We start from the raw sequence: 25,284 nt of genomic DNA on the forward strand, positions 1-25,284 counted from the left end.
CATAAGAAACCTCATTTACATACTTAAACATAATTGTAGGTGTATTTATAGATAAAGTGACGCAAATGACACAAGAATTATCCTACATAACGAAGCAACCAATCAAGATATATTAACTATAGGACTCTAACCTCCTACTTGTGTAGGCTAGGAAGTTTGAAATTCCCAATTATATTAAGCAAAAGGACTCTAACCTCATGCCATATCATTAAGCAAGTGGACTCTAACCATAAGCCCACTTATCAAGCAAATGGACTCTAACCATAAATCATTTTATTAGGCAAGTGGACTCTAACCACAAGCCATCTTTTAAAGCAAGTGGACACTAACAATAACCCATCACATCCATTAATAGTTGACATTGGGAATCTAACCCTTTGTCTATGCATTCACATCCACTTAGTTCAATATTCAAGGACTCTAACCCACTTAGCCAATTTAAGCCTTCAAGGATACAATTCCACATCACTCATGACCACAAGGTCTTTATGAACTATTTATGAAACAATCATTTTGTGTTTCCATGCTCAGTATACATACTTGATACTCATTTTAGTTTTATAGCATGTTTAGCTTTACATGAGATTAACATATAGTATTTATGTTTCTCCTTCTTCCCAACTTACAAAATTATTTTTATAACATGATTTATAAATCTCACTATGACTTACAGCTTTTATGTATAACTATGTTTTAAATGTATGTTTCAACAATTAACTTATATACTCAATTTTAAAGAATATTTAAATAGTTCCAGGACTTAGTGAATATCCCAATATACTCAGTACATTTCAAAGTACTGACCACACATATGTGTTTGTGGATAGATTCCTTAATGATGTAGGTACCAGCTGTAGTCCATACACTAGGGTTAGATAATTATCAACATTCAGTCAACACGTAATAAGTTTGCTAATATTAGGAACTCAAGTCAGTTGTATTTCATGTGTTGTAATATTATTATTCTTATGTATTAATTTATGGTAGTTGGAGGCATGTCCCACCCACCTATAGTCCGTATAGTAAAGGCTTCGTAGATATTGAGTCACACTCATAATATGTAATTCAAGTTCTTTTTTGTAGTTTATCATGCTGTAAACATTATCAGTATTACATTCATTTAGATTTTCTCATGATTATGTTTTCACTCAAAAAATTTAGTGTTTATTTACATTATAAATTTTTTGGTCAAGGATTATGCTAGTACATAAGTTAGCTTGGGATCACTTGTAGTCCTAAGTGCCATATTATGTATAGGGGTAGTCTTGGGTCATGAAAAACTTTGTATTAAAGCACAAGGTTCAAGTGTACTAGGTTGTTTATGAAGTTGTGTCTAGTTGAGTCTTGAGAAATGGTGTGAAGACGCTTATACTTTTAATCGAGAGGCTACAGGCATTTAAGAAATATTTCCCTTCTTTCATATCTCAAATTATGTAGCAAAGATGTTATCTATGAAACTTATACAAATTCTCGTAATGCTCAATTCATACAAACTTTTCTTTATTTTTAAGGTTACAGAAACAGTTTTTCTTAAATATCTACCAATAGAGTTTTCTCAAACAATCTCCACAGAGAGTTATGAAATTGTACGTAGGCTCAAAAGGATCCAATTAGTGCCTTTATGTGCCAAGATTTTAAAGATTTCATTCATGTTCATGAAAATTGTTTATTAACACATAGTTAGATATGCCCTCAGATCCCTTCTTAGAATCCTATGACATCATATAATCTAGAATTAGAAGCGTGAACCTAGAAGTTAGCTGTAGTTAAGTGGTGATAGTGTCTATTTAAATTAAGTGGGATTATCTATCTATGGAGCTAGAAGGGTTTTACGTAGTTTATTTAATATCACTTAGATTGAGATTTCTTATTTAAGGGAAACTTAGAGAATGCTAATTCATTAGTCTAGATAGAGATTAGGCAGTGACCCTAATGATCAGGAGCTTGTTAAGGTTGAGTATGTTCATAAAATTTTGTGTTGATTACTGTTTCATGATTCCTATCCAGTAGTAATAAGTGTGTATTAGTGTATGGGAACTTTTGTGCATATCCATATTAAGTGTTACAATCTAAGTTTGATTTTTTTGATGATTGAGCTAATAGAAACAAGAGTTTGAAATTCTAGAAGGTGTGAACTCAGGGTATGGTGATATTCTTTATGATTCTAAGTTATTAAGTGTTTAAGTTATTTATATGATGAATATTGGGGCTATAGAAAGTTAAGAGTTCTATCTCAGAATGAAGTACTAGAAGTAAATTTTACACTTTAACATATAGTCTTTCAAGGCGATTTTATTATTTATGTGTATTGTTATATCTCAGACTCTAAAGAAATGTGGTTATAGTTCAGTTTAGAATTTATTAAAGAGGTCCACTGACATATAATGATAGCTTAAATCTAAAGGGGAGATGATAGAACAAGAAACCAAGTCAGGTTATCAGATTTTGGTAAAAATTCCAGAATATATTATAGAAAAATAGTAGGAAAGGAAGATACCCGAATCATTTTTATCTCAATGTGAATTCTTATACTTCAATAATTATGAAATCTACTCATGCCTTACAAGTATGCTTTGTGATCATAGCTCATATTCATGCACTTTATATAGAGAATCATGTATGCTCCTGGTTCCTGTTATAAGGATTTCCAGTTCACTCAGCAATACAAATCATATTCCATGAATTTATGAATTTCAATTTGTAATCATACAGATGATGACTCATATACTCATGTTTACGGTATGCTTAGTTCCTATAACTCATGGTACACAATTAATGACAAGTGAAATTTGCATTATGGCACGTATGTCCTCAGTTTAGATCTGTTTAATGAATCCATGCCTTCAATACTCTTTTCCTCAGGCCTCAGTTAAGTGTCAAGGTTACTATAATAATCTTTCATGCTTCAGGTTCCTATGATCTAACATTTCACTAACCTCTCTACATGAAATGATAGTGGTGATGAACAATTGTTTAGATTTGAGAGGGAAACTATTTCTTATTTTGGAATGATTCTTGTATGCTTATCTTGCGTAAGTCTATAAATGTTAAGAAAGATTAAGGCAAATTTTTGGTAAATTCTATGTCATGGTTAGCTAAAATTTCATGTGTTCCTTCTTGGGGATAGTGCATAGAAGTTGTTATTGATAGAGGTATTAGAGAATATGGGGAAGATGCTTTGGTGGGTTGGTTCCCTAGGAGTTTAAATACGGTTAAAATGATAGCCTTGAATTTCATGTTGGTTTATATATGGATAAATGCTTTGTGGGCTAGTGAATTCCTAGCAAGAGATTGAAGTTAGTAGTTGAAGTGATGAGGAGTATTATTCTAAGGATGAGATCCCGAAAGGCACATAGGATACTGAATCTAGAGTTTATACTAGTGTTATGTTGTTACATCTTGTACCTCGTGATTTCGAGTTAGGCTTGAACATAGTAAGAGTATGTAGTTCAACTCAGACTTTGGCTAAAGTAATTATATGTACCCTTGTGAGAATCATAAGTTGCATCAGATGAGCCTAATTCTTTAGAGTAAAGGTGTAGTTGAGGAAGTATTTGAGACGTGTGGCTAATCTTGAAATTTAACAGTTGCATTGCCTAAGGAATAATAATTTTATCCTAGCTTATGACATATATGCCTATGTTCTATATTATAGATTTGTAGCTATGTTACGATTCTTTTTTTAGATATCTCACTTCCGTCATAACGAAAATTCCTTTCTTCCTAATATTATTAGGACCTCTAACAAGGAGTGTTGAAATTAGAAAATATTCTTGAAAAGGGACTCTTTGAAATTTCATGTTATTTAATATCACTTTACCATTCAAAATATTTTTTTGTTCAAGGAATACTCAAGTTGAGTATGAACTTTTAGTATAAGTTAGTCCATATAACTAGCAATATAGTTTAGCAATCAGACATATAAGCTCCTATCGTTTTCCATCTTTTCATCTATTCAAACAATCCAAAGATTCATGAATATGCGTAGTCTATGAGATTCCTAGGTTTAAGAATCGACATCCTAATAGTTACCCAACTTCAAAATTCAGCTAAACAGTACTAGTAGGTTCTAATTTTTTTCAAGCTATCACAAAATACATTCATTAATTTATCTTAGTCCAGGAATAATGCATCAGTTTCAGATTAAGATATTATGTCATGATTCAGCTCGTACGTGTTCATAGCATTATCTCATCCTTTCTTTAATATTTCAGCCAAGTCAGTATCATTCAGGGACGAATGATCCCAAAAGGAACTATTGTTGTATCCAAAGATTTCATGTTCTAAATCTCTGAAAGGATAACCCATGATATTAGCTTTCCAAATATGCAAGTCTTACCTCGATCTTTATGGTTTACCTATAGAAAAAAACTTGCTTTACTCCTTGATTATATATGAATTAAGAGTTTTTTATTGCTTTTGAAGTACTACTTTTTACTATTGAGTGCATATATATTTGCATTGATATTGATAATGAATATTGTGATGATGGTAAGATAATATTGATGATTAGATTGAGATCATTATGATGATGATGATGTTCAGAGGAGAACGAGATGATATGTACATCTTGCATACATTTATTCATTATATATATTTAAGTATGCATATATACATACAAACATGCATATATATATATATATAGACACATTGTGATGAATCTTATTGAAGAATTTGCCTAAGTGTCAATGATGTAAAGCTGTACTTGTGCACTTGCTGATGTGAAGTGTTATATACGCACTTGGGTGTCATTAATTATAAGTTGTTCTTATCGTTATTACTTGCATTTGATTTACCTATTTTTATAGTGTCGAGTTGAGTTGACCAATGATTCCTACTAGTACTTTGTTGATGTACTGATGCCATCTATGTTGTTTTTTTATTGAGTGCAGATCGTGTTCCAACATTTAAGATGAGGCCTCAACTCTAGCCAATATTTGTAGACTTTGATTCAAGGGTGAGCACCATGACCAAGCAGCCATTAGGTCTTTTTATTTTTGTTCGTGACTATGACATTCTCCCTATTTTTGTATTTTTGATAATCTATTAGACCTAGTTCTTAGACACTGTTAGATGTTCTTGTATAGTAACTTCAAGTCTTGAGGTAGTACTAAATTAAGAAATTTTGCACTTTATTCTTTAGTTATGATATTTGATTAAGTTTAGATTTATATTTTAGTTGGTCATCATTGTATTTAGTGATTTAGTAATAAGATATTGATGAAAGTTGCTTGTGAATTAATTGATTTAGTTCGAATGAGTTAGGTTAGATGGCCCTCCCACCATCGTGTTAGAATGGGTTCCAAACACAGATCATGATCATTTGGGTCGTGACATCATCTTATCTAAGTGGGATCCCTAAATCCTTAGTGATTCACAAACACAGGCAATAAGCATTTAGCATATACTTAGAAAATAGTTAAGGTATTTCTCAGCCTTAAAGAAGTTCTGCAAAGCCAACACTTAGTCCAAAGCATCAACGGAAGAAATACTCCCTTGAATCATCATTAAATAAATCCAATCTAGTCAAATCCAATCTAGTCAATATAAGATCCAAACATAAATCCAAGACCAATACCCATATTGATGTACTTTTGTTTTAGGTCCAAAATCACCTTTAAAATTAACTTTAAAAATTAAACAGTGAAACTGAAATGTTAATAAAAAACAAGTTTCCCATACTTTAAAGGTTCTAAATCAAAAACCCAAAGAAAATGGAGTAGAAAAAGCATGAAATTGAAAAAATACACACTTTTCTTTTTATCGGGTAAAACCCAAACTCTATTATCGAACGTGATTTAAAATTAAAAATTTGATAACTTTTTGTCAAATTCAGTTTACTCACTATACACGGACCTTCAATATGAAAAATAAATGAAAACCCATCCCAAATTGACCTTTAAATCAAGAACATTGATTTCATAACTTAAGATTTAAAATTTCTACTGTGTACATTGAAATTACAAAATAGTTGAGTTGGATAGTATTGAAAAGAAAAGGTTGAATCACATACTCAATGATTAAACAATAAATCAGATTGAGAGTTTCCTCAAATAAAGCTTTGTGGCTCCTAAAATAGTAAAAAAATATTTTTGGACCGAAATAGGGCTTCTATGTTGTACAAATGAAAATTTGTTAATTGCATCAGTGACAAAGGTATCGCGATAGGACTGAAGGAAATCTGAATTTATTCATAATTATATGCAATCATGATAGCGATAAAGGAATCTGAATTTATTTCTTATTATCAGCGACCATTATAGGGATGCAGGAATTCGAATTTGTTTATCGCAATTAGCGACCAAAGTGTCATGATAGTGACGAGTAAATTTTACACCAATAAAACAACTGGAAGTTTTCAAGTTTCAAACTTTTATGTGATTAGAGTGAATTAGGAACTCCATGAATACAATCCGAATATGCTACTAGGCTAAATATTGCATTTTGGACTCAACGGAACTATAAACTTTAATGAGATAATTATCAAAAAGTTACATATAAGACCAACTTTAGGCAAATAAAATTAATATTTCAACCAAATATTCAAAAATCATAAAATGGCAACGAAACCACAACCACTTAAGTTACTAGCACAAAATAGATGCCTCGTAACTAATGGAACTAACAAAATCTCTATTCAAAGCTCAAATCATAAAATATTTACCAAAGTCAATTATAACATATTAAAGGATACTAATAATTACAACCTCATAGAAATCACTCCCAACTTCTTCGGAGACCGTGTCAACCATCCTAACAACAAATAAAAGATATAAAGAAATAACAGGAAAGGAAAAACTGGTCAATAAACAAAAAACTCTAAAATCACAAGGCGGGTTGTTAAAAATAGCTTGTAGAACTAACTTTTATCTACGACCTGATCAATAACAAAAATATTCAGCACTGATAGAGCTACTTTATTTTTCTTCTACCGATCTTTAATGTTCAACCTATTGTAAGATAAAACATAATGAACATTATCATCAACAAACACATAAAATTAATATTAAATATAATTAAATAATAACATGTGCATGTTCGTATCCATAAAGAAGTCCTTTCCAAACCCATTTATGGTAATCAACTAATAGAGAAGTATCATTTGACCCCGACATGAAATCAGAAATAAATTGTAGTTTTATCTCAAAAATGAGGGTAATCGTGATGAAGTACATGCAATAGTAATACCGTATTCATATATTTCTCAAAAATATAAATACATTGACAATTTACATTCAAATGATAAGGAAAATGTATTTGTATATATCAAATGATTATCAAAACACTAATAAATCATAAGGAGAATGTGTTTGTATTTACCAAATAACCTCAAAACACTATCAAGTAATGAAATATATTCTAATGAATTATATGTATGGTCTTTTACATGAGTAAAGGTGTATGCTTATCAATGTTGATTTTTGCATGTAAGGTGGTGATTCATTTGGAATTTTGACCTAGAAAAAACTAACTAGATAGCTTATGTACTGGTTCTATTTGAATTTGAATAGTGTGTAACCTTCAGGATGAATGCAACACCTCAAACTTTCAAGGTAACATTTAAAAAATTAAACAAATATAGTTAGACCTAAATATAATGAGTTTTTATAAACCTAGATATGAAGGTCAATTTTTAAGTATGGGATGTGTATTGGATCTGAATTAAGGTCATAAGAAATCTCTTATACAAAGTTGAATTTAATGCTTCGCTATCGATTATGTTTGGTAAAGGGTTTTACTAGAGTCAAATTTAAATTGGCATTCTTCTAGAATATAAGGGATGCTACCCATTATCCACCAAATGAAAGAATTTTAAGTCTTCTTTTCATGTCATTGAGTGTTTTTTAGATGATTTTGAGTAAAATTTTATTCATGTTTTAATGAGTAAAGGTTAGAAAAGTGGTTCTCTAAAGTTTTCCATTAGATACGATGCATTGGCAATAGTTTTACAATGTCAATGCAGCATGTTAAGCCTATTGTTTGGCCAAAAAGTTGTAGTACTTCATCCATCTAAGGGTATTTATGTCCAGCCAATTTTAGATACTCATAATACATGTTTAAAAACCTATTTTGACTAATAAGAACACTTAGAATTACTATATATTTTTCCTCTCTTATCTCCCTAAGGATTTCAAGAGGTCAAGCAAGGGAATCCATAAGTAATTCTCTAAGTTCCTCTATTCTTTGAGGTAAGAACGACTATCTTTTCTCATGAAAATTACTTTAAATTTCTTTCTCCTTGTTTAAATTGACCCATGGATTAGAGTTAGCCTTCAAATCTCTGACTCTTTATGTTAATGTCGTGAATCACTTCTATGTACCCTCACCTTCATGATTAACCTAGTCTATGTTATTTTGTAAAGTATCCTAAATGAACTCATGATATTGATGACTATTGTACAGCCCTCATACTATGTATCAAGACTGGTGTAAAACTCAAAAGATTATTATATCTCTTCAATGAATCCTAATGAAAATCTTTACTCATGTCTCTTATCTATTGATAATCCTATTCTATGTGATTTTCCATTGATTTGTTCATATGAACACGTACACTCAATAATGTTGACAAATGTTATGTGACCCTGTGCCAACTATATTTTTTTATGATTTTTCAATAGAATGAAAAACTTATAAATATATGATCCTCGTGAAATCCAATGAACTCTTATGAACTCAAAATAGTGAACTCTTTTCAAAATACATACTTTATGACTTATGATATTATTTTCTTAATTTATGATCTGATGGTATGAGCTTTACTTACTGCATTTTTATATAACTGTATGATCTACTAAACCATAAACTATGTTAAGAGAACATGAATCTTCTAAAACCTCTATAACCTTGATAATTTCACTTCTAACACTATGAAACTAATTCACGAATGTCTTTACAATCTTATGATGTGAACTCTGTTACCCTAAGCAATGCTAAAGATACCATGAACATTCTAAAGACATTTTATTCATAAAGTAGTGAAATACTTAAGTTATGAAGCATGGAATAATGACTATGGCTTTACCTTTTACTGGCTTTTATGGTTTTGATGAATAACATAACATATGAGCATGAGCCTAAAGTGGCTAACTTATTATTATGAGCCTAAAGTGTCTCATCAATAAATATGAGCCTAAAGTAGATAAGATACGAATATGAGTCAAAAAATATTAACAATAATCTTACGTTAGAAAGGAAATTATATGGATGACCTAGAAGACATAGGTCTAGATGAAATTGTCTAAACCAATATTTGCCAACATAGGTTATGGATCTTTCTGCAAATTTGGATGATCCCGTTATATTTCCCAAAATAAACTTAATATGGATCCTTGATAGCAAAATTTTTATGTTAGGTATATCTCATGCCCTATAAGTTATGAGAAAACTTAGCTGATACGGATGAGATCGAACTCCATGTGGTAATATGACAGTTTATGTTAGTTTATCGCTTTCTCCCACAATAAACTAAAAGAGAAAAAAGAACTTAGTTTCAATAGTTATAATTAGAGCTAATTTTTCGATGTTGTATTGATTATCTATATTGGTTGCATCTACTTTATATATGTCATTTCTATTTGTTCCTGTCACTTACATATCATAAATTTAATGTACTTACATTACTCGGTGTTGCATCATTTCACTGTGTAGATTCAGATATACAAGCTCATGATTAGGCATATTGTTAAGTTCATCAATTTTAGCTACTGGAATCCATCCGTACTTTCTAAGGATTTATGTCTAGATTTTATTAGTATGATTTTAGTTTACTTAAGGCTTATCAGGGATTTGTCCGCATAGACATGGTTATTTCCAATTTAGAGGCTCCATCTCATTTCGATTATGAAACTTCAAGTTTTATTTTTAATGAATGTAGTTTTATCTTAAAAATATCCTTCATGTTTTACATATTTTTCCATATATGCTAGATAAATGTTCATGTCTCATGCCAGATACAGGTACGCTAAAGTCAACAATGGCATCGAATGTTGGAAGCACCCAGGATCTAGGCTCGTGGTGTGATAATTAACTATTCGAATAGGAAATGGATACATAAGTTGTTCATCAAAGATTTACATTAATCAACATAATTCATATCCTTATATGAAAGTTGCTCTTCAGATTGTATTTCATTAATATCTTTAAAGACTCCACTATCTTTGTTGAGGGATATATCACTTCGAAATTAAGCATCGGGTATGTAAAAAATTTACATAATATGTTATGTGTTTGTATCAACACATTATAATTAAATTATAATGTGTTGGTGTGTAATGAATATATTTATGCTTCCCTTGGTTTGTCATTATTTTTATTCCATATTTATGATTGGAAAAACATTTATTGATGTGGTAGGTTTCTTAATAATTTGATGAACGTCGACATTCTGAATAAAAATACAAATAGATTCCACATACATACTAAGAAGTCAATATATCAAAATACACACGGAAAAATATATGTGATATACATCTGAATAATTGTGTTCTCTAGATTGATCGTCCATCTCATGTATTTCTTTTGTGAAGGATTTAGAATTCCATTACTAAAATTAGAAGATGAGATCCTAGAATTCTTCTTTGCTTAAGGTAACTCATTTGTTGGACCCTTGAATACAATTTAAAGTTGTACTAAAATACTCATAGCCAAGGAGTGACCATTGGCTTTTGACATTTAATTCTTAGACAATTGGTTTGTTTTACTATATATTTTTTAGCAAAGGTAGGATCTTGCTTTTATGGAGTCTAGGTCTATGTTATTTCAGTAAATTTAACGACAACAGTTTGAGTATAAGAAATTAAGGGAGATTCAAGATAAGGTGTTGAAGTGTGAGGCTAGGATGGTAACTTTAGTCCCAGTGGGTATATTGAGGATCAAGAGTCATTTTAGTTTTATCACGATGCCATTTATAAGTCATGATGACACTTACTTCAACTCACCAATATGTAATCCAAACTCTAGCTTGGAGCTAGACGCAATGGGCTAATTTTTTGGAAAAAGGCAAAAAAGCTGGAATTTGCAATTAAAGACTTACAACAATAATCCAAGTAATAATAATAGTCTGAAAGATAGATAAATAGCAACAACATACCATAACCTAGTAGTGTCTACACAAGAGCCACTAGAAAATAGGAATATATGTACTGAAATAGTCAAATATACATTAGTATCAAATAATGAAAGACTAATAAAAAGTAGATGAATGAGAAAAGGAAAACTCCAGCTCCAAGAACTCACATTTCCTTGAAAAACCTAAATAGCATGATCATAATGTCAGTGGAGACTACTAGTTCTCAAATATGCACAAAAAGGTATAGAAGTGTAGTATGAGTACCAAATACATGGGAACTCTATAGGCATCATCGACTGACTGAGCTAAATCTTTATATAAGTACAATAAAAATGCAAGATAACTAAGCTAAGTCAAGAGAAAAGGAATAAACCTGGAACAACGCTCTAATATAATAAATAAATAACCATCAGCGCGAAGAGTTAGAGCCTTTTTAATGAGACAGTATATCACTTGAGCCATTAACACGTCGCGGAGCTAGTTTAAATGGCAATTTTCAGTATTGCTATGCGATAGTGGTGCATCACGCCAAAGGCCCAGTTCACAATTATTCATTTGCAGTGTCTCAGCACAATACCACCGCTAGGGGTGGCAAACGAGTGAAATGGATTGGATTTGGACGGGTTAAATATGAATCTAGAAAAAATAGTTTGGATGGCAATCCTCCGATATAAATATGCATATATATGGATTTGGTCAAATATGGATAGGGTAAAAATGGTTTCAACCCACTTTAACTCCTAAAGTTAAAAACTTAGAACTTCTATATCATATCAACTTGACTTTTTTCTGTTTGTTTTTTTAGTGGTTTTCTTTTTAGTTTTTTTTTTCTCTCTTCTATGTTAGCCTCTAGTTTTATTTTTATATTTTTTCATTTTTATCAATTCTTTTTTTTTCTCTCTTCTATCTCTACCCTTTGCTACTCTTTCTTTTTACTTTTTTTTCTTTTTCTTTTTAGTCTCCTTTTTCTATTTTTTATTTTGTTTTGTTTTTACGTCTTTCTCATTTTTTTTCTTTTTTGATTGTATTTTATGTCTTATATTTTTTTTTATTTCTGAAGAACATGGTTAAGTCGAATACAAATTATGGATGATGATTGAAATATCATAACCGCTCAGTATATTTGTATTTACCAACTTTTTTTCTTTTTATTTTTCTCCTTTTTTATTATTTTTTATTTTTGATTTTTCGTATTCTTTCCTTCAATTCTTTCTTTACGTTTTTTTTCTCTCTTCTATCTCTAACTTCTGCCTCTCTTTCTTCTTTTATTTTCCGTTTTAGTTGTTTTCTATTTTTTTATGATAAGAAAATTACCCTAAGCGCATATTGATTTATATTCACCCAACATTTATAAGTTGTGTAAGTACACTCAAGTGGACTCCACTTACTGGACAAATACAGAGATAGTATCCCAAAATATCTTGGGATTACATTCGTCAAACCAAATATCTTTAGCAGTTGCAAGAAGTAAATAAATAAAGGTTTCTACGTACTTACTACCTTTCAAGACCCTAAGCTCTTCGTTTCGTGGCTTACTTCTGCTCTAACGAGAACTCTAAGATGAGGGAGTTAGAAGTTGGATTTGAAGTTGAACTTTTTCATAAATCGAGGGCTATGTGAATCCTCTACCATATATGAAATTAAATAAAGATGGACCAAGCTACATAATGCAATTGTATTTGTATTTTTTTTTAGAATTCAAACTTTTATTTGTATTTTATAGTTTGCACTGTCATACATATTTTATATAATTCGCACTTATGTTTTAAAATAACTGTTTCGTATTTGTAATTTATCTTTGACTGCACATTGTATTTGTATTTTATGGTTTTATTTTGCTTGTATGTGTATTTGTATTTAATTTTTATTGATTAACTTGTATATTTAAAGATCTATTTTATATTTTTATTTTTAAGTTGACCGTATATTGTATTTGTATTTATAATTGCATTCGTTTGTATTTGCATTCGTAGTTGACAGTATCATTTGTATTTTTAAACAATTGAAAAAGAACAATTATTTTTCTTTCTAAGAACAGTTATATTTATATATATTCATACAACTTGTATTTTATTGATATAAATTAAACAATACAAATAAAAACAATAAAATTATGTAAATACAATTGCTAAATTATGCAAATACAAATGTTACATTTGTATCAAATGATACATATTTATACAACTTGAACCATACCTAAACTAATGATACTTGTTTATATACAAATAAAAATGATAAATTTGATATATAAATACTAATGACACATTTGCATTGAATGATACATTGTATATTTGATATTTTAATCTTGAGAAAATATAATTAATTCATACACTTATTTGTATATAAATACAAATAAACAATTGTAAATATTGACAACTAAGATATTTAAATACAAATAATAAAATTATTTGAAATATATAGTAAGATACAAATAAATTTAAAGTAATTTTTTTTAAAATATAAAATGCAATGAAAAAAAATGAGGAAAAAAATATATATAAAAAAAAGAAAAATTACAAAAAGGACGAACTAAGAATGAAAAGGGGAAAATGGAAATATAAAACAAAAAGAATGCGAAGAAAAAAGAAATAAATTAAAAAGTAAATTAAAGGAAAAAAGAAAGAAAAATAGTAAATTAAAGGAAAAAGAAAGAAAAAAAACTAGAAAAGAAAAAAAAAGAAAGAGAAATAAAAGATAGAAAAAATAATAATAATCAAAGAGTGAGACTATGGATTATACTTAATTGATAAGAGATGCTATAAATTGTATAGGCTAAATGGAATAATTAGAAGCTTAAATTAATTAATCTATGTAGGTCTTAAGCGAATATGAATGATCAAATAAGAATGAGGAAGGGGAAAACGAAAAAAAAATACAAAGAAAAATAAAAAAATAGATGAAAAAATGAGAAATAAAAAAAGAAATTATAAATAACGAGTAAAAAATAAAAATAAAAGCAAAAAAGTAAATTAAAGGAAAAAAAGAGAGAAAAAACAAAAAAAAAAAGAAAATAAGAAACTAGAAGAGAAAAAAAAGAACTGAAATTTTAAGCATAGATGGGTGATCTCTGTGTTTAAATGGGTACCCATATTTTACCTATTTTGTCCATATTTGTATGAGCTTTTAAAATGAGTTGAAGTCTGTATTTATCCATTTGAAATATGAGTGATCCAATTCAATAAATATGGGTTAAATTGACTCTTTTCACAAATATTTGCTGAAATTGCCAGCCCTAACCACCACATTGCGGTAAGATTCCAGGTCCCATCCAGTATTACAATGCGATTTCACCGCATTCGCACCGTCAGCCCAGTTTCCACTTGGAAATTTCCAGTGGCACAACATGATAGCGCCGTGCCATGCCAGGTACCCAAATCGGGTTTTCAGTAACGAAAAATAAAAATCTTCAAAGGGCAATTGGGTCTTTTTGCATCACCCAAATCAGCCTTTAACCACAAAATTATTCCCTAAAAACCCAATTACATCACTTTTCCTCACTTTCTATCAAGAACAAAATCCTTCTCTGTCAAGAACAAAAATCCTAACTCTCAAATTCAAGGGCCAAATCATAAGAACTTTCCATCAATCCTTCCAAATTCATTAACTCAGGTATGCATAATGTTCATTCATGGATTCCTTTCATCCATAAAGCCCAAGAATCAAGTTTTAAATCATGTATTATGAATATTATGTGGTGGGTTGATTATGTTTATGTGATTATAGTTGTATGGTTCCCAAGTTGGAATCTCAATGTGTTTTTATGGAATTATTTTAGTATATGGGTTTAAATCTACAAATTGAGTGGTTTATAAGGTGTTACTTGATGGTTATGCCTAAGCACTAAATGGTGCATATAAGGTGTTTGATAAAATGCCTAGAATACTAGAAATCATGTAATATAGTTCAATTGTGACTTAAGTGATGGATTCATGTTTTACCTTTATGTTCAAATGACTCCCATGCTATTGATGGGCAAGGTAGATGATTGTCGAAATACTCATGATGCTAGAATATGGAATTATGACATTAATTATATGCATTCCTTCCATGTATAAGATTATGATAACCATGTAATTCATGAAATCCCTAACTTATTGTATTATGAATTGTTCATGTTAGTCATGTGTTTAAGAAGTGTCAAGTTTTATCAGTTTCATGCTATCGAGTCCTGGGGGTACTTGTATCCGAAAATTTAGTTATTTGCCTAGAGCCGATGTTATGTTTCCACAATACTCTCAGTCAAGCCATGATCCATAGAATTCAGTCAGTAATGTGACTCAGGAAAACTCAGTAAACTCAGTAATCCTAGTAATCTCTGAAAGCTCAGTAATTCAGTAATCTCTGTAGTATTCTGTCAGCCAACGGAAATAAGTGAACTCAGTGCAGTTCAGTTAATCATGTTTAGTGTCCAATCAAATGGGAGCAGGATTTAGCACCTGGTGAACCCAATGATGAGGACACACACTGATAGATAAGGGTATGATCCTTGCATTCCAGAACTATGTAGACAGCATAGGTTGAGACATTAACAATAATAGATGAGGGTTGATAAGATAAATAAACACTGTCAGATGAAGGTCCCACCGTTCTGTTTTGAGGACACAGTCAGATGAGGGTCACTCACAGCTTGTCCTTGCTAGTGGCGTGGTATTGACTCTCCTCCAATTGGGGTTACAGATTAGATCCCAACACAGCTATAATAGCTTATTAAGGGCATGTCGGTTAGATGACTACTTATCACAGTTACAATTTTAGACTCACTCTCAGTTATAGAATTCATATAGTTCTTCAGATATCAGGACTGTCAGATAAAGTCACTCAGTACAGTACGAAACTCAGCTAGTTCCATCAGATTTCAGGATTGTCAAACACAATCACCCAGTTAATAGTATATTAATTATATGAAATTCATTTTACCAATATTTAGATTTTAGGACTGTCAGATATAGTCAATCAAACCAGTTCTTCATAATCAAACTATCAGAAATAGTCATTCGGTTATAAGTAATACGACATCAATTCCTCAGCACTCAATAGACTTAGTCATTTAGTATCCATTATTAGTACTCAGATATCAGAAAATCCATGTTATTAGAATTCATGAGTTAGTGTTATCACGATCTCAGTTACATTTACATATTCATGCATGTATTCTCACGTTCATGTTATTCTGTCAGTTAGTATTTTTCATGCATATGAACCATTGCATTCAGCCTACCTCACTTGCATACCTGTACATTTAACATACTAACGCATTTGCGCTATGATTTTTTAAATCATAAGTTTAGAAGCATGAGCTCCCGAGCATCCTTAGTAGATCAGACATTGAATAGACAGACCCCAGTGAGTCCTCATCAGTTGAGGATAGCATGATTATTTTATTACTTTATTATTTCAGTAGTTCGGAGTTAGTTGGCGACATATGCCATCAAATCCATAGGTTTCAGACAGTGTAGAGGATTTCAGACTACAGCAAGTTTCAGACAGTTTATTTCAGTTTTGGGTATTATTATACCCCATTACAGATATTTTTTATATTCAGTATTAGTTCGGTTGGAACCCTATGGCCTTACAGCTTATATTTTGTATATTTATAGTATATTATTCAGTGCTCAGTTATAGATAATAGTCATGGGTTAGATTTTGCTCCTTTGGGGTCATGAGTACCGTGTAATGTGTCAGTTACCCGATTTGGTGTGTTACAACCCTATTAATAAAATCCATGAATGCCTCTTGGGAATTGGTCAACCCAAAATACATAACTAGGCTATCATAGTAACCATACTGGGTCCTAAAGGCAGTCTGATGGATTTTTTATTCCCTAATCTTAAGATGATAAGAACCTGACCTAAGATTAATCTTAGAGAAAAACTTCACACGTTGAAGCTAATCAAACAAGTCATCAATCCTAGAAAGAGGATACTTATTCTTTATGGTCACCCTATTCAGCTTATGATAGTCAATGTACATCTAAAGGGAAACATCCTTATTGCTCACAAAAAACACCAGAGCACCACAAGGAGACACACTAGGACGGCTAAAACCTTTATCTAAGAGATCTTTCAATTGCTCCTTGAGCTCCTTAAACTTCACTAGAGTCATTCTATAAGGAGGAATGGAAATTAAATAAGTGTATGGAAAAATATCAATGCGAAAATCAATTTCCCTATCGGGAGGAATATTATGAACGTAATTGCAAAAGACCTCGAGTAACACATTAAATATGGAAATAGATTCTATAGAAGAAACTTTCGAGTTAGAATTTTTAACTCAGACTAAATGACACAAATACCATTTTATAATCAACTTTCAGGCTCTAAGATATGAGATGAACCTCCCTCTAGGCACTAAAGAACCCCTTTCATATATAATGACCGAATCAATAGTAAATTAAAGCATGACCTTATGGGTTCGACAATCTAAGAAAGCATTGCACGAGTGCAACCAATCCATTCCCAAAGTAACATCAAAATCAACCATGTCCAACTCTATAAAGTCTAAAAGAGTTTCGCTACAACTAACAGATACCACAAACCCCCAATAGATACTTTTAACAACCACAGAGTCTCTTACCGGGATAAAAATAGAAAATAGAGACCGATACACACCCAGGACCAAAGCTAAAATGCACAGTCATAATAGGGTCACATAAGAGAGCGAGGGCCTAAGATCAAGTAAAAATGACACATCATGGGAGAAAAGTTTCAACATACCCGTAATAATATCCAGAGATGCCTCAAACTCCCAGTAAGTAGGGAGATAGGAGGGAGCCTACTGCACCCTACTATCTTGAGATTGGGCATATTATGCCCAAAACCCATCTTTAAGTTGAAATCAACGATCACCCAATGGCTTCGGGTAAGGAGCACCAGCCGAGGAGAATGAATAGAAACTCCCCTATTTCTTTATTAGCCACCTACCACTATTTCTACCACTTTGCTGAAAAGGCCTAAATTTCTTCTCCTTTCTTTTACTAAACTAAACCTATTTCCTTTACTCTTTCTCCACGAATTGAATATACATAACCAATCTAGAGATGTTCATGTCCTTGATTAACAAAGTTGGCTTGCTCTTATGGACCAGCTCATAAGACAATCCCAAAGCAAACTTATGCATTCTATCCCTCACGATAGAAACCATCTAAGGAGAATACCTAGAAAACTAATGGAATTTCAAGGCATAATCCCTGATAGACATTCTATATTGCCTCAAATTTACAAACTCTTTCGCTTATGCTTCCTCAACTCCTAAGGAAAGAAGAGATCAAGAAAGGCACTAGATAAATATGCTGACAAAGATGACTCATCAATATCACCCTTTCCTTGATCCCACTCTTCGTACCATCAATATGCCACATCCTTTATCTGATAGGCTACAAGCTCCACCCCTTCCATATTAGTGGCATCCATAACTCTAAAAATCTTTTCCATCTTATCCAGAAAACCTTGAGGGTCTTTCTCCACCTTAACACCAGTAAAGGTTACAGAACTCAACCTGATAAAATTAACCTAACATTGTGGCCTCAAAAAATATAGTGGAAGATGCACCACAATAATCCTGAGAAGCCACCAGCTGAGCAATCATATGAATCCACTAATGAAACTCAGTATTCATTACGTCAGCCTGAAGAATTGAAGGAGGACTAGAGTGAACCAGTGGAACTCCAGGACCATTAGGAACTATACCTCTAGACTAGGTCTAGACTCTATATATTAGACGAGCTCTGCATAATTGTACTCTATCGGGGAAGAAGGGTTTGCCTGAACATCAAATATTCTTGAAGGCATGATCTGGAAGGTAAGCAAACTTAAATTAGAAGGATCCAAGACCTTGACTCTATAGCTCAAAATAGAACCCCAAGAAAGGGAAATATTCCTAAATTCCTTGTAGTCTATCTCTCATAAGTGTGACGTACTACACACCCATTAAGGAGACTCTACTAGACACACTTTTCTTGGATACCTAACTAACCACGAACCTAGGCTCTATTACAAACATGACATAACCTAACACTAGGCCTTTTCATATGAGCATCTAAAACACAATGAGGATTGAAGATCTCCCTATTAATCTAAACCAACTATCATATCGATCCATAAGTATTGGATGAACTCTAACCATATAACAAGATAGTGAAAACCAGACTAAAAATCATTGCTTAAGAAATTTATGATTAATCCATAAAGGTTAATTTAATAAACAACATACCTAAGTCCACAATTATCAACAATGCCTCTACAAATATAATATCTATAATATGTTGGGACATGCCCGAACAATAGCCTAAAACCAAGTATAATACAAGTCTATGACATAAGAAAAAAAGACCTTAAAATGTACGCCTTCCAGAGTACGGAAGTTCACTACTTCAAAGTCAACACACGAACTACTCAAACACCTGGTCACTGTTCAGAAAGAGAAGAAGAAGCTCTGGCCCTTGTGTCGCATGGGGACACATGGTCCAAAGATTGTTAGCGGTTGGAGCGCTATCATGTAACTCAAGGGTAAGGATAAAATAATGTCATTATTCAAATCCAATTGAAACCATCATAAGAAACCTCATTTATATACTTAAAAATAAATGTAAATGTATTGATAGATAAAGTGACAAAAACAAAACAAGATTTCACCTACATTTCAAAGCACCCAATCAAGATATATTAAGTGTAGGACTCTAACCTCCTACTTGCATAGGCTATGAAGTTTGGAATTCCTTGTTATATTAAGCAAGAGGACTCTAACCTCAAGTCATCTCATTAAAAAAGTGGACTCTAACCACAAACCCTCTTATCAAGCAAGTGGACTCTAACCAAAAATCATTTTATTAGGCAAGTGGACAACCAAATGCCATCTTTTAAAGCAAATGGACACTAACAATAACCCATCACGTCTATTAATAGTTGACATTGGGAATCTAAACCTTTGTCTATGCATTCACATCCACTTAGTTCAATATTTAAGGACTCTAACCTACTTATCTAATTTAATCCTTCAAGGATACAATTCTACATCACTCATGACCACAAGGTTTTTATGAACTATTTATCGATCAATCAATTTAATAGACCAATGCCTTAGTTTCAATCATCATTAAAGTCAATTTATTGTCATCAATACCCATACAAAACCATTTATTCTTCATTAGTATTCCTACACCAAGTTTTACTTTAAAATATAACTCAATTTCATGCTTAGGGACTCTAACCCATTTAACAAAAAAACCACCCAAGCTATCAATTAACTCATTACATGGACAAAAAGTCCTTTATAATACCGTTTATCAACAATCTATACTTATTAAGCCACTACCTTTTCTCTAAACATTATTAATATGTAACTAGTTACTTCTTTTAGACATTTTGTCAGACAACTTTATTCTTAGGATTAGATCCCTAAAGGCAAATAGGATACTAAATCTATAGTTTATACTAGTGCTATGTTATTATGTGTTGTACCTCGTCATTTTGAGTTAGGCTTGAACATAGTAAGAGTATGTAGTTCAACTCAAACTTTGGCTAGAGCAGTTATATGTACCCATTTGAGAATCATAAGTTGCATCAGATGAGCCTAGTTTTTAAGAGTAAAGGTGTAGTTGAGACGTATGGCTAATCTTGAAAATTAACAGTTTCATTTCCTAAGGCATAATCATTTTATCTTTGCTTATGATTTATATGCGTATGTTCCATATTATAGATTTGTAGTCATGTTGTGATTCCTTTTATAGATATCTCACTTTAGTTATACCGAAAATTTCTTTATGCCTAATGTTATTAGAACCTTTAACAAGGAGTGTTGAAAGTAGCAAATATTCTTTTTCAAGGGACTCTTAGAAATTTTATGTCATTAGATATCACTTTACCATTCTAAATATTTTTTTGTTCCAGGAGTACTCCCATTGAGTATGAACTTTTAGTACAAGTTAGTTTGTATAGCTAGCAATACATTTTAGCAATTAGACACATAAGCTCCTATAGTTTTCCATCTTTTCATCTAGTCGTATATCCAAAGATTCATGAATATACCAATTCTATGAGATTCCTAGGTTTAAAAATCGACATCCTGATAGTTACCCAACTTCAAAATTCAGCTAAACAGTACTAGTCGGTTCTAATATTTTTCAAGCTGTCACATAATGCATTCATTAATTAATCTTAGTCCATGCATTAAGCATCAGTTTCAGATTAAGATATTATGTCATGATTCAGCTCATAAGTGTCCAGTGCATTATCTCATCCTTTCTTTAGTATTTCAACAAAGTCAGTATCATTTAGGGGTGAATGATTCCCAAGGAGAGTATTGTAATATTCCAATATTTCATGTTCTAAATCACTAAAAAGATAGCCCATGATATTAGTTTTCCAAATATGAAAGTCGTGTCTCGATCTTTATGGTTTACCTATAGAAAAAGATTTGCTTTACTCCTTGCTTATATGTGAATTAAGAGTTTTTGATTGCTTTCGAATACTACTTTTACTATTGACTGCATATGTATTTACATTGATGTTGATAATGAATATTGTGATGATGGTAAGATAATATTGATGATTAGATTGAGATCATTATGATGATAATGATGTTGAGATGAGAATGAGATGATATGTACATCTTGCATATATTTATTCATTATATATATATTTATGTATGCATATATACATACATATATGCATATATATATATATATAAACACATTGTGATGAATCTTATTGAAGAATTTACCTAAGTGTCAATAATGTAATTGTGTACTTGTACAATTGCTGATGTGAAGTGTTATATATACGCTTGGGTGTCATTAATTGTAAGTTGTTCTTATCATTATTACATGCATTTGATTAACCTATTCTTATAGTGTCGAGTTGAGTTGACCTATGATGCCTGCTAGTACTTTGTTGATGTACCGATGCTATCTATGCTCTTTTTTTATTGAGCGCAGATCATGTTCCAACAGTTTAGATGGGGTCTCGACTCTAGCCAACATTTGTAGACTTTGATTCAAGGGTGAGCACCATGACTAAGAAGCCATTAGGTCTTCTTATTTTTGTTCTTGTCCTTTGTTCGTGACTATGACATTCTCCTTATTTTTATATTTTAGATAATCTATTAGAGTTAGTTCTTGGACACTATTAGATGTTCTTGTATAGTAACTTCAGTTCTCGAGGTAGCATTAAATAAAGAAATTCTGCACTTTATTCTTTATTTATGATATTTGATTAAGTTTAGATTTATATTTTCGTTGGTCATCATTGTATTTAGTGATTTAGTAATAAGATATTGATGAAAGTAGCTTGTGAATTGATTAATTTAAGTGGTATGGGTTAGGTTAGATGGCCTTCTTACCATCGTGTTAGGATGGGTGCCAAATACAGATCATCACCACTTGGGTCGTGACATCATATCATCTAAGTGGGACCCCTAAATTGCTAGTTATTCACAAACCACAAGCAATAAACATATAACATATACTTAGAAAATAGTCAATGTACATCTCAACTTGCCTTAAAGAAGTTTTGTAAAGCCAACACACGGTCCAAAGCATCAACGGAAGCAATACTCCCTTGAATCATCATCAGATAAATCCAATTTAGTCAAATCCAATCTAGTCAATATAAGATATAGATATAAAAGTAAGACCAATGATACCAATATTGATGTACTTTTATTTTGGGTCCAAAATCACTTTTAAAATTAACTTTAAAAACTAAAGGGTGAAACTAAAATGTTAATAAAAAAATCATGTTTCCCATACTTTAAAGGTTCTAAATCAAAACCACAAAGAAAATAGAGTAGAAAGAGCATGAAATTGAACAAAAAACATACTTTTCTCTTTATCGGGTAAAAGCCAAACTCTATTATGGAATGTGATTTAAAATTAGAAATTTGATAATTTTTTTATCAAATCCAGTTTACTCACTATTCATGGACTTCGAATATGAAAAATAAATAAAAATCCATCCCAAATTGACCTTCAAATCAGGAACTTTTATTTCATAACTTAAGATTTAAAATTTCTATCGTGTGCATTGAAATTACAAAAAAATTGAGCTAGAAAGTACTGATAAGAAAAGATAGAATCACATACCCAATTATTAATCAATAAATCACATAGAGAATTGCCTCAAATAGAGCTTTGTGGCTCCTAAAATGGTGAAAAAATGCTTTTGGACCGAAATAGGGCTTCTATATTGTCCAAATGAAAATTTGTTAATTGCATCAGCGACCAAGGTATCGCGATAGCCCTGAAGGAAATCTGAATTTAGTCATAATTATGTGCAATCATGATAGTGACAAAGGAATCTGAATTTATTTCTTGTTATCAGTGAACATGATAGGGATGAAGGAATTTGAATTTGTTCACCGCAATTAGCGACCAATGTTTCACGATAGTGATGAGTAAATTTTGCACCAACACAACAACTGGAATTTTTCAAGTTTCAAACTTTTATGTGATTAGGATGTATTAGGTACTCCATGAATAAAATCCAAATATGCTACTAGGCTAAATATGGCATTTCAGACTCAACGGAAATATCAAATTTAATGAGGTAATTATCAAAAAGTAACATATAACACCAATTTTAGTAAAATAAAAATAATATTTTAAAAATATATTCAAAAATCATAAAATGTCCATGAGACCAGAACCAATTAAGCTACTAGCCCAAAATAGATGCCTCGTACCTAATGGAACTAACAAAATCGCCATTCAAAGCTGAGATTATAGAATATTTACCAAAGTCAATTAAACACTTTAAAGGCTACTCATAATTCCAACCTCAGATAAATCACTACAAATATCTTTGGAGACCGTGTCAACCATCCCAACAACAAATAAAAGATATAAAGAAACAACAGGGAAGGAAAAACTAGTCAATAAATAAAAAATTCTACAAATCAAAAGGTGGGTTGTAAAAAATAGCTTGTAGAATTAATTTTTATCTAAGACTTGATCAATACAAAAATTATTCAGCACTGGTAGAGCTACTTTATTCTTCTTATACCGATCTTTAGTGTTAAACCTATCGTAAGATACAACATAATGAACATTATCATCAACAAAGACATAAAATTAACATTAAATATAATTAAATAATAACATATGAATGTTCATAGACATAAAGAAGTCCTTTCCAAACCCATCTAAAGTGATAAACTAATAGAGAAGTATTATTTGACCCCAACATGAAATTAGAAATAAATGGTTGTTGCATCTCAAAAATGAGGGTAACCTTGATGAAGTACATGTAAGACTAATTTTCTATTCATATATTGCTCAAAAATATAAATACATTGAAAAATCACATTCAAACAATAAGGTAAATGTATTTGTATAGACGAAATGATTATCAAAATAATAACAAATCATAAGGAGAATGTATTTGTATTTACCAAATGACCTCAAAACATTATCGAGTAATGAAATATATTCTAATGAATTATATGTATGGTCTCTTACATGAGTCATGGTGTATACTTATCAATGTTGATTTTTTCATGTAAGGTGGTGATTCCTTTGGAATTTTGACCTAGAACCAACCAACTAGATAGCTTAAGTACTGGTTCTATTTGAATTTGAATAGTGTGTAGCCTTCAGGATGAATGCAACACCTCAAACTTTCAAGGTAAGATTTAAAAAATTATACAAATATAGTTAGACATAAACATATGAAGGTCAAGTTTTAAGTATGGGATGTGTATTGGATCGGAATTAAGGTCATAAGAAATCTCTTTTTTCAAAGTTGAATTTAATACTTCGCAAGAGATTATGCTTGGTAAAGAGTTTTACCAGAGTCAAATTTAAATAGGCATTCTTCCTATAATATAAAGAGATGTTACTCATTATCGACCAAATTAAAGAATTTTAAGTCTTCTTTTCATGTCACTGAATGCTTTTTAGATGATTTTGAGTGAAGTTTTATTCATGTTTTACTCAGTAAAGGTTAGAAAAGTGGTTCTCTAAAGTTTTCCATCAGATACAATGCATTGGCAATAGTTTTACAATGTCAATGCGGCATGTTAAGCATATTTTTGGGCCAAAAAGTTGTAGTACTTCATCCATTTAAGGGTAATTATGTCTAGCCACTTTTAGATACTCATTATACATGTTTAAAAACCTATTTTGACTAAGAAGAACACTTAGAATCACTATATATTATTCCTCTCTTTTTTCTCCAAGGGTTTCAAGAGGTCAAGCAAGGGAATCCAAAAGAACTTCTCTA

The sequence above is a fragment of the Capsicum annuum genome, chromosome 8 (assembly GCF_002878395.1).
Source record: "Capsicum annuum cultivar UCD-10X-F1 chromosome 8, UCD10Xv1.1, whole genome shotgun sequence".
NCBI classification, from domain to species: Eukaryota; Viridiplantae; Streptophyta; class Magnoliopsida; order Solanales; family Solanaceae; genus Capsicum; species Capsicum annuum.